At 39.2% G+C, this 9,012-nt stretch overlaps 1 protein-coding gene across 11 annotated transcripts in view; it reads left to right on the forward strand.

Annotated features, from left to right (window-relative positions):
• The first annotated feature begins 1,481 nt into the window (after positions 1 to 1,481).
• LOC122215607 (RNA-binding protein 12) overlaps positions 1,482 to 9,012 on the forward strand; it is a 35,050-nt gene continuing 27,519 nt past the window's right edge. Inside the window, exons 1-2 of one of the 11 annotated variants that reach the window (XM_042931093.1) lie at positions 1,482 to 1,553; positions 7,378 to 7,462. The gene's annotated coding sequence lies outside the window, so the exon portion shown is untranslated. Of the gene's footprint in view, positions 1,672 to 1,914; positions 2,359 to 7,377; positions 7,463 to 9,012 lie in introns of those variants that run through there. The other 10 variants (XM_042931092.1, XM_042931103.1, XM_042931102.1 and 7 more) reach the window with 10 other exon arrangements.

The following is a 9,012-nucleotide window of genomic DNA, read 5'->3' on the forward strand; positions in this document are numbered from 1 at the left end:
AGATAGTACAGTTAGATGTCCATTACCCAATATCCTCTAATTTTAACATCTAGTATAAAACTTGGCATATTTGTCAAAACTAAGGGATTATTAACATCTGTACATTAGTATTAACTAAACTTCAGATTTTATTCAGATTTCACCAACTTTCCCACTAATGCCCTATTTCTATTCCAGAAACCAATCCTGGATACCAAATTGCATTTAGTAGGTTTCGTTTTTAATGCACTATATTATAGCTACAAAGAGGATATATAATGAAGAATAGGTTTGGTTTAAAAGTGAGACAGGGTTTTCTAATTTGTGTTTTTGGCATACTGAGCTAGCACCAGGCAAGTTTGCCACGAAAATCTTCCCAAAAGCTTGTTGGAGCTGTGGAAATTTAGTCCCTGATTTTTTTACTCAGTTGACTTCTCACTTGCTGATTTGGAAGATTAGTTCAATTTTGGTAATAGTCATCATGTTGAAAACTAGCCTCTGTACTCCAGAGCTGTAATATAACAGGAAGACAGAGTTTGGGGATAAAGAGGAAAGGTAGTTTTATTACTTCCAGGCAAAGGAGGCTGCAGCAGACTTAATGCCTTCAAAACTGCAGACCCGCTCTGGATAAAAGGCTAAGGAGTTTTATAGGAAAATACAGGATCTGGGTGGTTTGGATAGGAACCTGGTAGCACTCGAGCCGTATTGGTTAGGTCTTCATCGTGGTCTCATGACTAGCGCTGGCAATGGCCATCTGAGTCTCATTACTAGACGTACATTGAGGTAAGCGAGAGGTCAACATTGATGCGGAGTTCCTGGAACAAATGATTCTACCAAAACAAAAAAACAAAAACAAAAACAAAACAAAAAGAGGGTAGGCAGAAGCTTTAAGAATGAGGAAGAGAGGGAAAATATTGTTCAAAGTCAAGCCTTGCTGAAGCATGAATGTATCCATCTTAATTTCTATCCATCGTTACATTTCTATAATGGTTTCAATCACGATAATTGAGTATAGGCAGGGGGAGTGCACAGCATGAGAATAATTTTTTCTATAATATAGTAATACTAAATACTAAATACAATACTGAATACTAAGATGCAGTCCGTTAATGAACACTAGTGGGTAAGGCTCCCTGGATTTACATTTTTAACTGGGAAAAAAAAAATTAGGTTTTGGTTCTTTTGTTAGGGCATCGCCAACAGAACCGGGCACTACTTTGTGGTCCATTTCATCCTCGACACACTGCGCGAAGAAGGCATTATTTCTTCCCTTTCGTAGAGCTCGAAGAAGTGAAGCAGTTTGCACAACGTTCCGCAGTGAACGGGCCACCCAGGTACTCTTCCCTATCTCACCAACCAGCGCCTTTCTCCTAAGGCGGGGCTAGTGCGCAAACGTCGGATGTACGGACTCAAAGCTCCTCTCGCCACAAATACCTGTAACTTCCGGGAGATTGCTCAAGAACCTCCCGGCGCTTGCGCCGCGCCGCCCCGTGATGTCACCACTCCGTCCCGCCCCTGCTGGAACGCGGAGCTGCCGAGCGGGCTGTCGGCCATTTTGTGAAGCGGCGAGAGAGGTGGTGGCTGCTGTGGGCTCCGGGAAGCCGTTCGGGCTGGGGCTGTCGGCCGCGGGGCGGAGGCACTCGCGCGGGGGGTAACTCGGGTCTGGGTTCGGGTGCCGCGCAGCTCTCCCCGGTAAGACTCCCGCAGCCCGGAACGGGCGGGGCTGTGCGGGGCTCGAGCCGCCCCTTGGTGGCCCGGGGCGGGGCCTTCGGAGGCCTCCGAGCCCGCCGCAGCGAGCGCCCCACACAAAAGGGTCGCGGCATGGCTGCGGGGGGCTTGGGGCGCCGTGTGCGCCTTTGAAGCCTGAGAGGATGCAGGAAGGACGCAAGAGAGGATAAGCCTGCATACCGAAGTGGGGACGAGGCCATAGTGAGGACGCCCCCGTGGTCTGAGGGAGGAGGCCACAGCTGGGTGGCCCAGCGGCCTGCGAACTAACGGGGATTGCAGTGAAAACACACCTACATCCCGAATTAGCCAGATTTTCTGCGCCTCCCAAAAGAGACAGAGATTGTAACTCCATCTCTGTGTCCCGAACTGAGGAGATAAACGTAGTGAAGACACTCCCTTCTTCCGAAGTGGAAAGGAGGCCCCGGTGGCCTAACAGGAAAAGGGGACTACAGTCAGGACACATGTATGGAGAGGAAGCTGTAGTCGTTACACTCCTCTGAGTCTAGGAAGGAAGTCAAAACTGGTCGCCTTCGTGGCCTGAAGGTGGAGGGGGTTGCAGGGAAATGCTTCCCAGGCTCAGCGCTGGGCGGGGCTTACCCTCGAGGGTGTCGGCAATTTGAGAAGCCGGCCTCTGTAGCGAGAAAAGTGGGGGTGAGTACGCCTCCCAGGCCTCTGAGAATTGTAGTGAGGTACCAGATCTTTGGTCCCCAAGTAGGGAAGGGGCTGCAGTGAGGACCACCTTTACATATCCCCTGGGAGAGAGCCTCCCGCCCTGAAAGAGGAGGAGGTGCAATAGAATGGAGGTTGGGTGCTTTTGATGAGTGAGTTGAGTTTGTCTAGCGGAAGCTGGAGGTGCTAGTTGGCAGCCACGTGAAATAGGTGGGAGGGGCTTTGAGGATCTACAGGTTAGTGTTGGGGTTGGATTCCAGTGCAGGAGGCTTAGCTGCCAGATTGCAAATGCATGGACTTTATGTGTGCCTGTAATGTGTGCTTTATAGTGAAAAATCTAAGCGGCTACGGTGAAGGTTACTTTGGGTTATTCAGCCCAAAACATGCTGGGAGTTTTGTATACTGTGTTGCAGGCTCCGTAGGAGAGGTTTCTGGACCCTAGAACCGTCCTAAAACCCTGGATTTCCAGAGGTGACCTAATGTAAATTGTGGTAGTTGTTCGGAACCATTCTGTATTATTCAAGAATAGTGTAATTCCGCTCAATATAACCCGAGAGAAAAAGTAATTGCAACTGAAGGACTGTTGAAGGAGAGACTTATGACTGGAGTATTTCTCTTACAGCTTCTTGATTGAATGGTTTAAAATGGTGTGATTTTTGTAAAATGCAGTGTTAGTAACATGTATTGCCTTGGACTTTGTAATCTAGTTTCTATTGTTAATGTATTTCAGAGCGTTTGCAGTTGAAAAGTGTCCTACAAGTCTGCACATACAGGCTTATTGTTTCGTGTTTGTTTGTTTAATTACAGAAATATACAAGACTGGGTTGTACTTGTTTTTGAAATTTGGTGGTTTTGAACGAAAGGAGGATTTCTGGACTTTGTGGGAAGTAATTGTGTTCAGGCATCTTCCAAGATTATAAAAAGTTGAAAGAACTGTTACAGGTGGTTAATAATAATTTTATGGTAATTTTTTAAGAAAATGAAATGTTTGCCCTGTTTGTATAAAGGTTGAGGGATGTGCTCAGTATTATTACTGGAAATTTTTTTTAACGTAACAGGGAATGCATTTATATTATCTTTATATGCTCAATTAAGTATTTTATGGATTGTAATGCATCATTTGTATTTTTCTTATGATATCTGTTAGGTGAAAAATGTGAAGGTTGAGAAACCATTGTGGTGATTACTTGGGACATATTGTTATGTGCTAATATCAGTATACTTCTGGCTTCTTTCACTTTCTTGTGACATGCCATATGTTTCAGTGGTTGCATATTGAGAGTTTGGGGGTTATTGATACAATTTTTAGATGTGAAACTTGATTTTGTCAGCCAGTGTGTTCCTGGAATTTGGTGACCATGTTCATACTGTTTTTATTCCATTTTGTAGAGAGCCACTTCATCTTTCAGCTTGAATGAATGTTTCCCTCCGTAGATGTTGTAGAAAGAACTTCTAAGAGTCAGTAATGGTTGCACAAAAGATGCTTTTTAGATATCTATCCCTAAAATCTAGAGACTGTCGTCCATTTCTGTATCTTCTGCCCCGGCCACAAGTGCTTAATAAATGTTCGTGATATAAATGAATGTTAAATATTTTAGGTCAGCTAAACAGAAAAATAACTTCACCTAATTGATAGTTTAACACACTTTACTACCATCGCTCATATACCTTCTGGTTTGCAAAGAGTTTATTAAATTTCAAGCCACCTTTCAAGTCTTAAGACCGATAGGGAGGGTTTACATGGTTGGCTAGGTTAGAAGTAATATTGTTGCTTTTAAGTTTAAATCAAGTAAGATGATGGACATATTTATTGGCATGGGGGGGGACTGAAAAATAATATAGTCGTTTTGGCAGGAGGAATATATCTCTTATTTAGAAATGTCTTTTGGTTTGCTGCTTTTGATAACTGACTGCAGGCTAATGGGAAAGTTGAGTAACGAGCTATCTAAAGGATTCATGTCCCTCAGTGTCAGAAGAATTGTTTCGTTAAGAATGATTCCAGAATCTGAAGGGTGATCCATTTGGGGTTGGGAACACAATCAAGTGGATGAAGCTGTTGGGTTTTGTTTTTTTTTTTTTTTTTTTTTTTTTTTTTTTTTTTTTTTTTTTTTTTTTTTCTGTAATGCCTACCATACTGTGATTATTCGGCTTATGGCATTGTACCCATTATGATTGGTTCTCTGTTGCTCATGTCTGAGGTGACATTTGAGGGGTGCTGCTTTTTGTATTTTTTGAATCTAAAGAACTTTGGCTCTTCTGTATCTGATTACTGAACAAAGTTAAAATTCACTTTTTGATGTTTATCACCAGATGAAGAGTGGAAATGGTTAAGTTCTGGTTTGTACCTTGACTTCCTGATAAAGAGGATTGTTGTCATTTTATTCTGAAATCTCAAATGGTTGAAATGGCTAGTAAATAAGAAAATATGTCGTGTCATAATATGCTAAATGTTCATAGCAAGTATTTGTAATTTGTTCATGTTTCTGGTATTTGTAAAGCTGAAGTAAAGCCACTATGTTAGGATTAATTCCTAACATAAAGCAGAAAAATATACTAGAGCAATCTTCTTGTTTTAGATCTTCTGATACAAGTGAATTTAATGGCACTTTGGGCCCATTTTCTCCTTCCTATCTTTATGCTTTATGAATAGGTTAAAAAAATATGTGCTTTAGATGTTTTGTTTCATAGAATTGTTTTCAGTCTTACCCTTCTAAAATTCATGAAAGCTTAAGCTGGTTGGAGTGGATTTTTCATGTTGGGATCCTTCATTCCATTGCTAGCTGATAATTTAGAACCCAGGGATGAGTAGGTTCTTGGAAAACAGTGGTGCCTCTTAAATTGTTGTGCTCTTTACAAAGTGAGGTGTTGAAAACAAAAGCACTCAGTTCTCAGTTTTGATTTACTTTGTCCATTTGAAGGAAGAGGTGGAACACCAAGAGTTGTGAGCTTCTAGCTTCTAGCCTGAACTTTTCTGCATACGTTTCCTTGGTATGGATTGATATGGATATGGGCCTTCCCCTTTGCTTAAATAGAAAAGATTCACAAATTTATGCCTAGATTGATTTTGTATTTTATTTTATTATTTATTTTTAAATGTTTATTTATTTTGAGAGAGAGAGCTCAAGCAAGGGAGGGGCAGAGAGAGGGGGGTACAGAGGATCCAAACGGGGCTCAAACCCACAAGCCTTGAAACCCACAAGCTATGAGATCGTGACCTGAGCTGGAGTTGGATGCTTAATCAGCTGAGCCACCCAGGCGCCCCCCTGATTTTGGAATTTAAATTGAACAATGTAAAATTTGAACGAGGCATCTGCCAAATTCACCTGGGCCTTTCAACTTTTTCTTGTGGAATGAGACATTTCCTTGTTATAGTAATTTCTGGCAACCCTTTAGAAATTTTTTGAATGTAGGCCTGGTGTGTTCCTTTGGGCTTAACTGGCTGACTCTGATCTTGTTCCTCTCCAGATGGACATATGGAACCTTGTTGGGTCTGGAAGGGAAGAAGCTGGGGAACCTGTTTCCCTTATTATCTTCAGGGCACATGTCCTGGCCCCATACCAGACATTTTGAATTGGAATCTCCAGTAGGAGATCATCTGTTAATCACAAATGCTTAACTAGAAAATTACTCTGGTTCTGTTGGTCATAGAGTCCAACTAGTACATTTAGAAAATAATATTGCAGAAATTCTTGCTCTTCTCATTGAGCACAGCCTTTACCTAAAGCAGGCTTTTTTCTATTTCATGCTTCCCTTTGTGACCTGTTAGATAAACTTTTAGGTGTGGCTTTTAAATAAAGAGTTTTAAAACTCTTTAAACATAATTAGAACTGATTTGTACAACATATAAAAGAATGGTACAGTGCTCTGGGCTTTTGAAAGCATTGTTAATGACATTTGCATAGCTTTTGTGGCAAAAAAAAAATCTCATTCTTAAGTAATTTGAGTAATTGTTTACAAGATGTTTAGCTCGTCCTTTAGAAAAAGTTTAGAGTAACACTAAAAGTTTTTAAAGTTTTACTTTTTGGTGATGAATATTAAGCACTGGTGGTATCTTGAAAGATAGTTAAAAATGTGCATCATTCTAAGTAGTGTTCTATTGGTAATCTTAATACTTAACAGTGACAATTTTTTTCTCTGTTTCTCTAAATTAAAAAATGATCTTTTGAAAGTAATTGATCATTTGGTCTTCTGTGTTGCTTGTGAATTGTTTATAACTTCATGGTTTGGGAGAAATTCCAGTAAGACATGAGTGACTCGTTTTTACTTTGGGAGGTATTCTTAATATGCCAGACATTTTTAGTTTAGTTTTTTTGTTTGTTTTTTGTTTTTATGAGTTTCTTGGAACAGTTTTGGTGTTAGAAGGAAAAAGCACTTTTAAGATTTTGAACCCCACTGGTTTTAAATAGGAATTAGTCCTTAGAGCCTGAACTTTCTCTTCATTTATATTTCTTGGTTCTTGATGCTATTTTGGTGCAAAGGAAAATATTTTGAAAGTAATTCCAAGAATTTCTATAAGTACACTTGAATTGATGACTGTCATTTGTCTTGGAACTGTTATTGTGCAAACTTGTGCTTCTTCATCAAACATTTGGTGGGACCTAAGGAAATAGGTCGTAGTTGGACTTGTGTTGATGGCATTTTCTGGACTGGTTTAATCATCAAGTAATAAAAGTAATTATCAACTGTGAATCTGAGCTTTATGATTGTTTTCGTTTTTAATTGATTCATTCTTGGACTAATTTATGGCACATTCTTAATGTATGTAAATATATTATGTTTTGAGAGATACTCAAATTTGAAAGCAATACCAAGTAAGAAGCATGTGTGGGATTTTGGTACATGTGTTTCTTTCTTTCTTCTTTTTTTTTTTTTTATATGCATTCTAATGAAGTACTCTGGTGGTTTCAGACTCGCCTTCATAATGTACAGTTCAGTGTGGCCTGTGCGTGTTGTTTTGTGTTTCCTGCATTGATTTTTGCCTCCATTTATTCTCTATTGCAGTCTAAAAGTTGGTTTTAATTGGTTGCCCACAGGATTGACTTGGCCTCTACTTCTTGTTAAGAAAATACATCTCTTGTTTTATCAGGTAAGAGATTTTGAATAGAGGGTTTGTTTTTATACAAATTAAAATGAGATAGCTTATTTAGTAACATGAAAATTTGTGTAGCAGCTGAATTGTGGGGGATTTTCTTTTGCTTTTTTTTAACAGTCTTATCTGAGGGATGGGGGTGGGGTGGACTGGGTGCTTTGAACAGTTGTTGCTTTCTTTGGGGGTCAGTCTTATTTAGATGCATTTCTCCTGCTGAATTCCTGATTATTAGGCAGTAAGTAGCTGTTTTTTTCCCTCATTGTAGCATTCTAGACTAATTACAAATATAGGTGCTTGTTATTGGTATGGCTTTTTAATATTCCTTTGAGGTATAGGTATAGATAATGGGTCATATGTTTTAGAATACATATTTTGACTTTAGATGGAACTTTAGTGATTGGAATCTAACCCTCTTGTTAAATAACAAAGGTAGGCTCAAGGTAGTTGAAATGACTTACCTGTCAAACAGGCGCTTAGTAGCAGAATAGCAGATCTTCATATTTTTTTGGAACCTGGAAACTGTTTTTCACTTCAGATGGCTTTATGAGTAAGTCTTATGCTCTACTTTGGTTTAATCCTCAGCCCTTTTTCTAGCTGGTAATCTGGGCAGATTTTCAGTGTCATGTTTTCGTATGTACTTTGCGCAGACTTTCACTACATCCCTTCTCTTAGTAGCAGATGGCTTTTGAAGAGTTGCTGTGTGTGTCACTTTAGCCCTGTGTTTAATTTTTCTGTTCTTGGGACCATATCAAATTCCCATTTTACTGTCCCAGTGTAAACTAACATCTCTCTCTCTCAAGTCTTTTTGGGTGCCTAGACTACTTATCCATGATGTTTCCCCCATATAGTGATTAAATGATAAAGCTTTTTTTAAAGTTGAACGGGAATACTGTCTTAATTTTGCATATAGCTAATATGCTAGAGATAGTAAGGAATGAGAATTTAATGACTTGGAGTTGTCTTGATGAGCTTTCATATAGATTGCGAAGTAGTAAATAAGAGAAAAGAGTTTGTTGGTGTGATTAATTTTTTTAGTATTAATTTTTCTTGCTGACTCTTGCAAACAAAAAACGAAAGGCTTCCCTCCTCACCCAGATTTCTAGTGTTTTATAATGGTCTCATAAGAGCATTTTCTGTTTGCCAGTCCATCTTTCTGGATTAAATTTGAAAGTAGCTTTTATTTTTGTGTATGTGTGTGAGAAAACTGTCAAAGCCAAACAGTATATTTCTGTTTTGTGTACAGCAGTCATAATGGTTGAAATATAATTACAGATTTTATTTCATCAAATTGATATTCACATAATATTTGACATGAAAAACTCTTTTCATGAGGTTTACAGGATTCTTAGAGCTTGCAGCAGGAAACTTTGGTCTTTTAATGTTCCTGTTTGAAAAGTGTTAAAACCAAACTCAAGTCGGTTTGTTTTTGTTTTGTTTTTAGTTTTTGTTTTTCCCTCTCCTTCCCTCCCTTTAAAAAAAAACAAAACAAAACAAAAAAAAAAAACCAAACTCAAGTCATTTATAATTTTCCTGAGGTCACAGAGCTA

This window comes from Panthera leo, chromosome A3 (assembly GCF_018350215.1).
Source record: "Panthera leo isolate Ple1 chromosome A3, P.leo_Ple1_pat1.1, whole genome shotgun sequence".
Lineage (NCBI taxonomy): Eukaryota > Metazoa > Chordata > Mammalia > Carnivora > Felidae > Panthera > Panthera leo.